This window comes from Caretta caretta, chromosome 28 (genome assembly GCF_965140235.1).
Source record: "Caretta caretta isolate rCarCar2 chromosome 28, rCarCar1.hap1, whole genome shotgun sequence".
Classification (NCBI taxonomy): domain Eukaryota; kingdom Metazoa; phylum Chordata; order Testudines; family Cheloniidae; genus Caretta; species Caretta caretta.
The window spans coordinates 6,994,442-7,008,284 of NC_134233.1; the positions used below are offsets into that span (position 1 = coordinate 6,994,442).

A 13,843-nucleotide genomic window follows, 5' to 3' on the forward strand; every position below is an offset into this window, starting at 1 on the left:
TCCATGGGTGCTCAGGGGCTGGAGCACCCATGGGGAAAAATTAGTGGGTGCTCTGCACCCACCAGCAGCCAAGCTCCCCGCCTTGCCCCACCTTACCTCCGCCTCTGCCTCCTCCCCTGAGGGCACTGCATCCCCGCTCCTCTGCCTACCTCCCAGTGATTGCCACTGCCGAACAGCTGTAACAAGCTCTGGGAGGGAGCGGGGAGGAGCGGGAATGTGGTGCGCTCAGGAGAGGAGGCAGGGAAGAGGCGGGGCCGGGGCAGGGATTTGGGGAAGGAGTCGGAATAGGGGCGGGCAGGGGGTGGAGTTGGGGAGGGGGCTTTGGGGAAGGGGTTGGAATGAGAGTGGGAGGGGGCGGGGCAGGGGTGGAGTCAGGGCGGGGCTGGGGGCAGAGGGGGGTCGAGCACCCACCAGTGCCAGTAGAAGTCAGCGCCTATGCTCAGGGAACCTCTTTGGGTTGTCACTGCTTGGTTAACCACTCAGCCATCACACCGATGCATAGAGAGAGAGTGTCAAGCCCTACTGCGATGTGGGGATGGGGGACGGGGTCGGGTCATACACATTCAGACTGCATGCTCCCCCAGTTACAAACCGCTGCTGAGTTCCCATTTAGGACATTAGCCTTTGCTGACAAGGTTTCTCTGTGTTCTTTTTTTTATCTCACGCTGCTAGTTAGAAGGATCTGTATTGATTTTTTTTTCAAAAATATACACCCCCTAAACCTGCTTTTAGCAATCAGCATAATTTAGTGTCACCTTATTTTTGCCTGTTCCAGTACAAAAGAAGAGGCTTTTGTGGTTTTCCTGACTCGGAGAATGAAAATGAGCATGCGTCGGTCCGCACTGCTGTGGATCGTTATCGAGAGGAACCCGTCATTGGCATTGGCATTGTAGACATCGCCTCAGACTCGGTGCTTGCCAGTGGGGAGTGTCGCCTCTAGAGATACCCAGGGCTGGTGTGGAATTGTCCCAGGCTCCTGGGTCGGGGCTCGAGCAGGTTCTGTGTGGTGTTGTTGAAAAGGAACCCCTAGATATTGAACCCGGGCCGTGTTGCTGCCGACTGCAACTGGCAGAAGGGTTGCAAAAAGAAGCAGGGGGGAGGGGATGCGCACCAATGCATTTATGCAATTATTCAGTGAGGCAGGGGCCTGGCAGGAAGATAATACCTGTGCAAGTGTCTTTGGCAGAGAGGGGGATTTGTGAGGTCCTCGGCACTGGAGATACAGGCCAGGGATGGGGCAGTAAATGGAGCGGGGCAGATTTGGGAGTTGGGAACCCCTCTCCCCAGGTATTTCCCCTGCAGGCTTTTTTCAGTGTCCCTCTGTCCCCTTTCCCTGTGTAACCCAGTGGTTCTCAAACTTTTTGAATTGGTGACTCCGTTCACAAAGCAAGGCACCCAGTGAGACCCCCCGCCCCACTTATAAATTCAAAACACATTTTTTATATTTAACGTTATTTTAAATGCTTAATGTATACCCTAAAAAGAAAAGGAGGACTTGTGGCACCTTAGAGACTAACCAATTTATTTGAGCATGAGCTTTCGTGAGCTACAGCTCCCTTCATCGGATGCATGCTGTGGAAAATACAGAAGATGTTTTTATACACACAAACCATGAAAAAATGGGTGATTATCACTACAAAAGGTTTTCTCACCCCCCAGCCCACTCTCCTGCTGGTAATAGCTTATGTAAAGTGATCACTCTCCTTACAATGTGTATGATGATCAAGGTGGGCCATTTCCAGCACAAATCCAGGTTTTCTGGAGAGTGGTCACTTTAGATAAGCTATTACCAACAGGAGAGTGGGTTTGTTGGGGGGGCGGCTCAGCAGAGCCCGGGGCTGTCCGGGGAGTGGGCGGGGGGCGAGTCCCCAGCCCCGGCGGGCGCGGCACGGGCACAGGAAGGGGCTGGGGCCGTCAGGAGCGGTGGGTGCCGGGAGGAAGGAGGCAGGAGTTGGGGAGAACAAAGAGCCGAGAGCGCCGGGGCCCGCGGGGGCAGCTGAGAGAGACCCCCGGGCGAGACCGTCCTCCGGGCGAGACCGTCCTCCGGCGAGAGACCCCCGGGCGCTGCTGGCGGCGGCTGCTGAGCAGAGACTCCAGGTGAGAGAGACCTTGGGGCTGGGCGGGTCCCGGGCTCTGCGCAGCCCCCGCCCCGGGTGTCCGGGGGCCCGGAGCTGCTGCCATCGTCAAGGCCGGAAGGGAGCCTTCTCCCAGCCAGTCTGGCCGCTGCCCTGGCCCTCTGCTGTGCCCCCTGATCCCCCTGCTCCAGGAGTGTGCTGCCCTGGGGACGGTGTCAGGGGGAATCCCCCCCAAGGGGCTCCTTTGGTCCTGGTCTTTTCCAGTGTTTAATTCACCCTCTGTTGCTGGGAGGGTTTGAATGTGTCTCCGTGGGTTTAGTCCTGGTTGGGGGTGGGGAGCTGGGAGCGGGGGACGGAGGACAGGAGCAAGGTCCGTGCTGCATTATGGGGGCTTTTTGATCATGCTCCCAGCCAGTAGCGTAGCGAAGGGGGGAGCGGGACAGCAGCCGCTCCCCCACCGAGCACAAGTGGCACCTTTAAAATTTCTTGGCACCTTTGGAATTTTTACCCACCTGGCAGCGCTCCGGGTCTTCGGTGGCGAGTCAGGCGGCGCTAGGGGTCTTCAGCGGCTCTTCGGCGTCGGGGTCCTTCCCTCGCTCTGGTCTTCGGCGGCATTTCAGTGGCGAGGGGGGCGTCCTTCTGTGCCGCCGAAGACCGGAGCAAGTGAAGAACCCGACGCCGAAGTGCCTCTGAAGACCCGGAGCGCTGCCTGGTGAGTACAAGCGGGTGGCGTCTTTTTTATCTCCACTCCCCCTATTTTCTCCACCTGGCTACGCCACTGTTCCCAGCATGGCAAAATTTACAATCTCTGCCTGCAGGGGAAGAGCCTGGGGGAAGCGTGATGTGAAATGAAGTAAAGCCTGTTCTGAAACCTCTACAACTGCCCTTCTCACCCGGCCAGGCTGCAGAATGACGCCCACGTCTCGCTCCAGCTCATCCCGTCCTCCCATGGGACAGGGGAGAGAAATGGCTGCTGTGAAGCCAGCTCAGGTAGGGGTTATTGGGGGGGTTCCTGGTGGGTTCCTGCGAGAGGGAGAGGGGCAGTAAATGCTGAAGAAGTGGCAACTTCTGGAGAATGAGGTCTGCAGGGGGCAGGGAATACTCTGGGTGAAGGGAATACCCTGGGTGACGACAGACTGTGACAAACCTGCTGGGATTTGTTTAACGTCGGCCTAGATCCTCAGAACAAACGCTTGGGTTTTGGGGGAGAAAATTCCCTAATTTGTGAAACAGGAAACAGACAAACCAACCCCCTTGGCAGAGCATGGAAAACTGACCAGACTTGCAGTGTGGACCCCTCAAACTACTAGCCAGAGGCTGGTGTGACATGGAAAGGGGGCACCCACCAGGGAGGTGTGGGGAAGATGCCCCAGCCACTCACATCCAGCTGCTGGAAGTGAGGAAGGTTTTGGGATTCCTACCATGGGGCTGTGCCTGGAGCCTACTGGGGCCTCCATTTCCTGTATCAGTCTGTGGCTAGTAGGTGCATATTGGAACTGCTGGCAGAGACAAGGGGCTCTCTCTTCGTCCCCTCACCCTGATGCCTCCTGGCTGCTCTCAGCAGTGTGGAGATAGGACTCTGCTGACTGCCTCTCTCTCAGAGCTTCCATTTGATTGGCTCCTCTCCCCCAAGAATGGTGGGGCTGTGAGTGGGGCAACAGGTACTGAGTGTTGGACTCTTGCTCTTTCAGGGGCTGGTGACCTTCGAGGAGGTGGCGGTGTATTTCACCAGGGAAGAGGGGGCTCTGCTGGACCCCGCTCAGAGAGCCCTCTGCAGAGACATCATGCAGGAGAACTATGAGAATGTGACCTCGCTGGGTAAGAATTCCCGTCCCCTCCATTCTTTGAGGGGGAAATGCAGAGTTAAGGTTCACGCCACCCCCACGATGCCACCTCTACTCTGCCCTATTTCAGCATCACCCCGACATGCCAATGACACACCCACTAGCCCTCTCCCCTCCCCTGTTACAGAACGCTCTGGGAACAGAGCAGTACAGCAGAAAGTCTAACAACTTCTCTTTGCTAAGATAATCATAGAATCATGGAATATCAGGGTTGGAAGGGAACACAGGAGGTCACCTAATCCAACCCCCTGCTCAAAGCAGGACCAATCCCCAACTAAATCATCCCAGCCAGGGCTTTGTCAAGCCTGACCTTAAAAACTTCTAAGGAAGGAGATTCCACCACCTCCCTAGGCAACGCATTCCAGTGCTTCACCACCCTCCTAGTGAAAAAGTTTTTCCTAATGTCCAACCTAAACCTCCCCCACTGCAACTTGAGACCATTACTCCTTGTTCTGTCATCTGCTACCACTGAGAACAGTCTAGATCCATCCTCTTTGGAACCCCCTTTCAGGTAGTTGAAAGCAGCTATCAAATCCCCCCCCATTCTTCTCTTCTGCAGACTAAACAATCCGAGTTCCCTCAGCCTCTCCTCAAAAATCATGTGTTCCAGTCCTCTAATCATTTTTGTTGCCCTCTGCTGGATGCTTTCCAATTTTTTCACATCCTTCTTGTAGCTTGGGGCCCAGAACTGGACACAGTACTCCAGATGAGGTCTCACCAATGTCAAATACAGGGGAACGATCACGCCTCTCGATCTGCTGGCAATGCTCCTACTTATACAAGCCAAAATGCTGTTAGCCTTCTTGGTAACAAGGGCACACTGTTGACTCATATCCACTCATATCCAGCTTCTCATCCACTGTAACTCCTAGGTCCTTTTCTGCAGAACTGCTGCCTAGCCATTCTTTCCCTAGTCTGTACCAGTGCATGGGATTCTTCTGTCCTAAGTGCAGGACGCTGCACTTGTCCTTGTTGAACCTCCTCAGATTTCTTTTGTCCCAATCCTCTAATTTGTCTAGGTCCCTCTGTATCCTATCCCTATCCTCCAGTGGTATCTACCTCTCCTCCAGTTTAGTGTCATCTGCAAACTTGCTGAGGGTGCAGCCACTCCACCCTCCAGATCATTAATGCAGATATTGAACAAAACTGGCCCAAGGACCGACCCTTGAGGCACTCCACTTGATACCGGCTGCCAACTAGACATGGAGCCATTGATCACTACCCGTTGACCCCGACAATCTAGCCAACTTTCTCTCCACCTTATAGTCCATTCATCGAGCCCATACTTCTTTAACTTGCTGGCAAGAATATTGTGGGAGACCGTGTCAAAAGCTTTGCTAAAGTCAAGGAATAACACATCCACTGCTTTCCCCTCATCCACAGAGCCAGTTATCTTGTCATAGAAGGCAATTAGATTAATCAGGCATGAATTGCCCTTGGTGAATCCATGCTGACTGTTCCTGATCGCTTTCCTCTCCTCTAAGTGCTTCAGAATTGATTCCTTGAGGACCTGCTCCATGATTTTTCCAGGGACTGAGGTGAGGCTGACTGGCCTGTAGTTCCCCGGATCCTCCTCCTTCCCTTTTTTAAAGGTGGGCACTACACTCGCCTTTTTCCAGTTTCAGCAGCTGTTACTGTGCGTGCTCAGTGTGAGCCACAGCGGGGTTTCCGGGCCGAGGCCGGGGCTGCAGCAGCTGGAGGGGCAGGGCCGGGAGAACAAAGCCCAGAGCTTGGGGGCGGGGCAGCTCCTGGGGGCGGGGCCTGGCACAGACGGGGGGTGGGGCAGCTCCTGGCAGTGGGGCTCTGGCACAGACCAGACGCTGCTGCTGCCTCTGTGTGATCCAGGAGCCTGGGCTGGGCAGCTGCTGCTCCCCGGCGTCTGTGCTGGGGGGGGCGCTGTCGTTAACCCCTTCGTGCCCAGCCAGCGGGGGCTTTCTCCAGCTGTGACCAGCCCCCTGGGCAGCCCCAGGCTCTACCTGCACCAGGCCCTGGGCTGGAGCCTCCCGGTGAGTAGGAGACCCCAGATGGGGAAGTGTTGGGGATGGACAGGAAAGTGACTCTCTGCCCCAGGGAATCTGGGAGAAGCCTCGGAGCTGCCTCAGCCCCAGTGGAGCTGCAGCCAGGATCTGCCCCCAGCACCACTGGGATTCACGGGGGACCAGAGACTGGGGCCTGGCAAGGTCCCCTGTGGTGTGGGGGGTGTTGGGGGTGTCTGGTAGGGAGGGGAGAAGCTGGAGTTCTGGGGGGGAAGGTCGCTGGGATGCCAGGGAGGAAGAGGTTTGAACTGTCTCTGTGCAGCCAGGAAATTCCCGTGGGAGAAGTGGTGGGCGGGGAAAGGGGGGAGGTGAGTTAATTGGATCCTGTCCCTGTTTGTGCCACAACTTCCCTGGACACTCAGTTACAGACCTAAAAGTCGCAATTCTTCAACAAAAAAACTTCAAAAACAGGCTCCAGCGAGAAACTGCAGAACTGGAATTAATTTGCAAGCTGGAATTAGACTTGAATAAAGACTGGGAGTGGATGAGTCATTACACAAACTAAAAACTATTTTCCCGTGCTAATTTTCTCCCTACTGTTATTCACACCTTTTTGTCAACTGTCTGAAATGGGCCATCCTGATTATCACTACAAAAGTTTTTTTTCTCCTGCTGATAATACCTTAATTGATTACTCTCATTAGAGTTGGAATGGCAACCCTCTCCTGCTGGAGTGTGGCTGCCATTGTTTCAGTGTCAGATGGAATCGTCGAAAGTGATTCCTTTGGTTCTGCTTTTTTTTCTAGTATTGTGTTCAGACTTTGTCATGGGGCAGGGGGAGGGAAAAGGGAGTTTAAAAATGTCTCTGTGGGCTTAGCCTGGTAGGAGTGGCCAGGTCTACAAGGTAATAAAGAGATCAAGCATTTTCCCAGCATGGCAGAATCTAGGATGTCTCTGTGCAGGGAAAGGGCCTGGGGCAATCGTGATGTGAAATGAACTAAAGCCTGTTCTGAAACCCCCACAACTGCCCTTCTCACCCAGACAGGCTGCAGAATGATGTCCATGTTTCCCTCCAGCTCATCCCAGCCTCCCGTGGGACAGGGGAGAGAAATGGCTGCAAAGGAGCCAGTTCAGGTAGGGATTATCAGGGGGTTGCTGGTGGGTTCCTGCAGGCGGGAGAGGGACAGCAAATACACCGGAGGTGGGAAGGTTTGTACAGTCTGGTTTAGAGGTTGGAGTGGGGCAGGAAATGCACAGGGTGGAGAAAGGGAGGAGGACAGAGGGTGGCAAACCTGCCAGGGCTAGTTTAATAAGTGGCCTAGATTCTAGGAACAGACCCATGAGATTTGGAGGTGGAAATGCCCTCATTTGTGAAATAGAAAATAACCCATGTACATGGAGCTAGGAAAACTGATCAGACTCCCAGTGCTGGAGCCTGACCCGACTAACCAGTGGCTGCTGTGAGATATGAAGGGGGCACCCACCAGTCAGGTTTGGGGAGTTTCCTCTCCCTTTATATCCAGTTCCTCACAATGAGCAGGGTGTTTGGCTTCCTACCAGGGAGATCTCCCTGGACCCTGCTAGGGACTCCATCTCCTTATCAGTCTGTGACTAGTAGGTGTGTGATGGATCTGCTAGGAGAGAGGAGGGGCTCTCTCTTCGTCCCCTCACCCTGGTGTTTCCTGGATGCTCTGAGCGGGGTGGGGGTGGGACTCTGTTGACTGGAGTGCACCCAGAGCTCCCATTTGATTGGCTCCTCTCCCCACGAATAGTGAGACTGTGAGTGGGGCAGCAGGTCCTGAGTGTTGGATTCTTGCTCTTTCAGGGGCTGGTGACCTTCGAGGAGGTGGCTGTGTATTTCACCAGGGAAGAGGGGGCTCTGCTGGACCCTGCTCAGAGAGCCCTCTGCAGAGACGTCATGCAGAAGAACTATGAGAATGTGACCTCGCTGGGTAAGGATTCCTGTCCCCTCGGTTCTTGGAAGGGGAACTGAAGAGATGAGGTTCACACCACCCCCACAATGCCACCTCTGCTGTGTCCTGTTTCAGCATCACCCCAACATGCCAGTGACACACACACGACCTGCTGCAGAACACTTTGGGAGCAGAGCACAGGAGCAGTATCGCACAGTGTCAAATATATCCTGTTTACACAAGTAGAACCAGGGGTTAGGTCCCGCATAACCAGCAGAAGCTTCCTGCCTCTGGCCTTATCTCAAACCCTGAGCCTACTCCACCCAGACCAGAATGTGCTTGGGGTGTAAGAAGCAGGCTGCTGGAGTAAGAGCTGCTGGTCCAGGGTTACTTATCACACAGACACTCGGGGCGTCCTTGAATGCTGGCGGGGGGTATCCAGACAAGGGAGCTCCAGCTGCAGAACATTGAATCTCACCCAGGATTACAGATGACACAACTCCTCACTGATCTGGATTGCCCTGCAGCAAGCGAAAATTGCCTATGTTGGTAGTGACATTTCTTGAGACATGGAAAGTCTTGCTCCCCCATCTCCATGTGTAATAGCCATAATCTCTCTTCTCTGCAGGCTCCTTGGATTTTTGAGTCCCTCATTCCTGAAGTCACATGACCCTGATTCTTATTTTTCACATTCTGCTTTTCCAGACTATTTAGAGTCTGTTTCTCCTGAATTATAGCTTCTAATTTCCCAGTGTTCTCCATACCCAGGAATTTTTAGACCCTGCCTGGCGGGTCTGTGTTCTGGGAACTGGTTGGTGTCTGGAGTCCCCTGGCCGGAGGCTCTGGGAGCTGATCCTCACCACACTCCTTCTCACTTGTTAGCTGGTGATGGAATCCTGGCTCCAAGTACTGCCCGGCATTCCCCAGCCATGCCCATTCTCCGTGATAACTTTCTATTCACTTATCAATCACTGTGAGATGAAATCACAGATTTTACTTTTCTCCTCTCATGAATACTGCATTAACTTCCAGTTCTGTAGGGAAAATTCTTCCCCCGAGCCCTTGAAATAGATCTGAGGGTGAGGGAGGTGGAAGGGGATTAGAACTGCCACATAATGATCCCTTCAAGAGGATTCTGGACTCATTCTTTCTGAAATCTGGTCTCATTGAGACCAGTTTTCAGAGGAACAGCCGTGTTAGTCTGTATTCGCAAAAAGAAAAGGAGTACTTGTGGCACCTTAGAGACTAACCAATTTATTTGAGCATGAGCTTTCGTGAGCCACAGCTCACTTCATCAGATGTGTACCGTGGAAACTGCAGCAGACTTTATATACACACAGAGAATATGAAACAATACCTCCTCCCACCCCACTGTCCTGCTGGTAATAGCTTATCTAAAGTGATCAGCAGGTGGGCCACTTCCAGCACAAATCCAGGTTTTCTCACCCTCCACCCCACTCTCCACTGGCTAGCACCAGCAGGAGAGTGAATTTGTGTGGGGGGGTGGAGGGTGAGAAAACCTGGATTTGTGCTGGAAGTGGCCCACCTGCTGATCAATTTAGATAAGCTATTACCAGCAGGACAGTGGGGTGGGAGGAGGTATTGTTTCATATTCTCTGTGTGTATATAAAGTCTGCTGCAGTTTCCACGGTACACATCTGATGAAGTGAGCTGTGGCTCACGAAAGCTCATGCTCAAATAAATTGGTTAGTCTCTAAGGTGCCACAAGTCCTCCTTTTCTTATTGAGACCAGTGTTAATCTGCTGTCGTTGCAAGAAAAGACAAGGAGTGACTCCAGATGGACAGTGGGGCAAATGAGATGAGCAATTCTCCCTGTGAGGACATGCTCTCATTCGCTGCTCTCCCCATAGAGCTAAAGGAGGGAAGGCTGCTCAAACGCTCTGTCCCTCTCCGCTCAGGATATTGGGGTTCAGCTCCCTGGGTCACACGCTGCAGCCTCCAGTGTGATCTGGGAGACCAGGCTTCAGAGCTGCTTCTCCCCCAGCGGGGGTTCTGTGCTGGGAAGTGATGTTAATTAAAGCTTCTTCTCTGCCTGGCCCAGGTGATGCCTTTCTCCAGCCGGTACTAGCCCCCTGGGGCAGCCCTGGGCCCGTTAATACTAAATTCTGAGCCAGAGACTCCAGGTAACTAAGAGACCTCAGGGAAAGTGCTGGGGACGGGCATGAAAGTGACTCTGCATAAACAGCCGCTCTCATTTCTCCTCCCGTTAGCAATTGTTAGGAGAAAATCCAGCCATGGAGAGCAAAGAACCCAGGAATGTGGCTTTCCCAGCCAGAGGGGCAGGGAGAGAAGATAGGGGAAGGAGAGACGGAAAGGGGCAGTGGTGGAAATGAGTGGGGAGAGAGATTTCCAGCTCTCTGATCCACCCAGACACATGCATTGCAGCATCCCTGGACAGAATCACTTTCCAGTGAAAAAGAAAAGGATCAGACAGAGGAAAAGCCAGTTTCTGAGGGGGTGTGGCTGCCCTGGGGTCAGTGTTTGAGGGAATCCCCCACAATGACTCCTTTGGTTCTGCTGTTTTCTAGCATTGTGTTCAGAGACTTTGTTACGGGGGGTGGAGGGGGAAGGGAGATTAAAAATGTGTCTCTGGGCTTAGTCTGGCAGGAGGGGCCAGGTCTACACTGCAATAAAGAGATCAACCATTTTCTCAGCATGGCAGAATTTACAATCTCTGTCTGCAGGGAAAGGGCCTGGGGGAATCGTGATGTGAAATAAATTAAAGCCTGTTCTGAAACCCCCACAATTACCCTTCTTGCCCGGCCAGGCTGCAGAATGACGTCCATGTTTTGCTCCAACTCATCCCATCCTTCCATGGGACAGGGAAGAAAAATGGCTGCAGAGGAGTCAGTTCAGGTAGGGATTATCTGGGGGTTGCTGGTGGGTTCCTGCAGGAGGGAGAGGGACAGCAAATACACCGGAGATGGGAAGGTTTGCACCATCTGGGTTGGAGGTTGGAGAGCGGCAGGAAATGCACAGGGTGGAGAAAGGGAGGAGGATAGGGGGTGGCAAAGCTTCTGGCAGTTGTTTAATAAATGGCCTAGATTCTAGGAACAGACCCATGAGGTTCGGAGGTAGAAATGCTCTAATTTGTTGAACAGAAAATAACCCACCTACATGGGGCTAGGAAATCTAACCAGACTCATAGTTCTGTAGCCTGACCTGACTAACCAGCAGCTGCTGTGAGAGATGAAGGGGGCACCCACCAGTCAGGCTTAGGGGAGATTCCCCTCCCTTCATATCCAGCTCCTCACAAGGAGCAGGGAGTTAGGCTTCCTACCAGGGAGCTCTCCCTGGACCCTGCTAGGGGCTCCATCGCCTATATCAGTCTGTGGCTAGTAGGTGTGTGATGGATCTGCTGGGAGAGAGGAGGGGCTCTCTCTTCGTCCCCTCACCCTGGTGTTTCAGGGATGCTCTGAGCGGGATGTCGGTGGGACTCTGTTGACTGCGATCCACCCAGACCTTCCAGTTGATTGGTGCCTCTCCCACGCAAATAGTGGGGCTGTAGGTCCTGAGTGTTGGACTCTTGCTCTTTCAGGGGCCGGTGACCTTCGAGCAGGTGGCTGTGTATTTCACCAGGGAAGAGTGGGCTCTGCTGGACCCCGCTCAGAGAGCCCTCTGCAGAGACGTCATGCAGGAGAACTATGAGAATGTGACCTCGCTGGGTAAGGATTCCTGTCGCCTCAGTTCTTGGAAGGGGAAAAGAAGAGATAAGGTTCATGCCACCCCCACAATGCCACCTCTACTCTGTCCTGTTTCAGCATCACCCCAATATGCCAGTGACACACACATGACCAGAGACCCACCCCGGTACAGAACACTTTGGGAACAGAGCACAGGAGCAGTATCACAGAGTGTCAGATATCTCCTGTGTGTTGAAGAAAAACTGGGGGTTAGGTCTAGCTCAGGGGTGGGCAAACTTTTTGCCTGAGAGCTACATCTGGGTTGGGAAATTGTATGCAGGGCCATGAATGTAGGGCAGGGGGTTTGGGTGTGGGAGGGAGTGTGGGGTTTTGGAGGGGGGCAGTGTGCAGGAAGGGGCTCAAGACAAGGGGTTGAGGTGCAGGAGGGATGTGGGGTGTGGCATGGGCTCAGGTCAGGGGGTTGAAGGCTCAGGGCAGGGGGTTGGGGTGCAGGGAGCAGGACGGCTTTGGGGGGTGGGCTCTGGCCTGGTGCCACTTACCTTGAGCGGCTCTGGGGTCATAGCAGTGCACAGCAGGGCTAAGGCAGGCTCCCTAGCCCTGTGCCGCTCCTGGAAGTTGCCAGCATGTCCAACAGGGGCTCCTGGTGGTGGGGTAGGGCAGGTAGCTCTGCCGCATGCAGCCCTTGCCTGCGGGTACCACCCCAGAAGCTCCCATTGGCCGCGCTTCCCCATTCCAGGCCAATGGGAGCTGTGGGGGGATGTGCCTTCAGGTGAGGGCAGAACACGGAGCCCTCTGCCCCTCTCACCCCGGGTCCACAGGAATGTGGAGCCAGCTCCTTCCAGGAGCTGCATGGAACCAGAATAGGCAGGAAGCCTGCCTTAGCCCTGCTGCGGCACGAGGCTGGCAGTCCCGTGGGCCAGATCTGGCCTACGGGCCATAGTTTGCCCTCCTCTGGTCCAGCATAACCAAGAGAATGTTCATATCCCCGGCCTTTTCTCAAATCCTGAGCCTACTCCACCCAGACCAGAATGTGCTTGGGGTGTAAGAAGCAGGCTGCTGGAGTCAGAGCTGCTGGTCCAGGGTTACTGATCACACAGACACTCAGTGCGTCCTTGAATGCTGGCTGGGGGTATCCAGACAAGGGAGCTCCAGCTGCAGAACATTGAATCTCACCCAGGATTACAGAAGATACAGCTCCTCACTGGTCTGGATTGCACCCCAGCATGTGAAAATGGCCTAGGTTTGTAGTGAAAATTCTTGAGATATGGAGAGTCTTGCTCCTTCATTGCCATGTGTAATAGCCACAATCTCTCTTCTCTGCAGGCTCCTTGGATTTTGGAGTCCCTCATTCCTGAAGTCACATGACCTGATTCTTATTTTTCACTTTCAGCTTTGCCAGACTAATTAGTCTGTTGCTCCTGAATTGTAGCTTCTAATTTCCCAGTGTTCTCCACACCCAGGGATTTTCCTACTCCCTCCCATTGCACTGGACTCACTAGATTTCCTAGCACATAAAAACGACCATACTGGGTCAGACCAAAGTTCCATATAGCCCAATATCCTGTCTTCCAACAGTTACTGATGCCAGGTATCCCAGAGGGAATGAACAGAACAGGTAATCAATAAATGATTCATATCCTGTTGTCCATTCCCAGCTTCTGGCAATCAGAGGCTACAGACATCATCCCTGCCCATCATGGCTAATGGCCATTCATGGACCTATCCTCAATGAATTTTTTTTTTAAGCTTGTTATCGTCTTGGCCTTCACAACATCCTCTGGCAAAGAGTTCAACAGGTTGACTCTGCGTTGTGTGAAGAAATACTTCCTTTGGTTTGTTTTAAATCTTCTGCCTATTACTTTCACTGGGTGACTCCTAGTTCTTGTGCTATGAGAAAGAGTAAATAACACTTCCTTATCTACTTTCTTCACACCAGTCTTGATTTTATAGCCCTCTCTCATATCCCCCCTTCTTCATCTCTTTTCCAAGCTTAAAAGTCCCATCCTTTTTAATCTCTCCTCATACGGAATCTGTTCCATACCCCTAATCATTTTTGTTGCCCTTTTCTGAAACTTTTACAATTCCAATATATCTTTTTTGAGATGGGGCGGGCACATCTGCATACTTTATTCAAGATGTGGCCGTACCATGAATTTATATAGAGGCAACATGATATTTTATGCCTTATTGTGTATCCCATTCTTAATGATTCCCAACATTCTATTAGCTTTTTTGATTACCGCTGCACATTGACTTCATGTTTTCAGAGAACTATCCACCGTGACTCCAAGATCCTTCTCTTGAGTGGAAACAACTAATTTAGACCCCATTATTTTGTATGTATAGTTGGGATTATGTTTTCCAATGGGA

General features: G+C 52.9%; 3 protein-coding genes across 7 annotated transcripts in view; all 3 read left to right on the plus strand.

The window, feature by feature from the left end:
- Window positions 1–13,843, plus strand: part of LOC125629204 (uncharacterized) — a 570,105-nt gene that overhangs the window by 553,292 nt on the left and 2,970 nt on the right. The window lies entirely within an intron of this gene.
- Window positions 1–13,843, plus strand: part of LOC125629208 (uncharacterized) — a 333,186-nt gene that overhangs the window by 154,172 nt on the left and 165,171 nt on the right. The window lies entirely within an intron of this gene.
- The window catches only part of LOC125629205 (uncharacterized), a 262,178-nt gene continuing 250,374 nt past the window's right edge, over window positions 2,040–13,843 (plus strand). The window contains exon 1 of the mRNA XM_075124112.1: window positions 2,040–2,054. The gene's annotated coding sequence lies outside the window, so the exon portion shown is untranslated. The remainder of the gene's footprint in view (window positions 2,055–13,843) is intronic.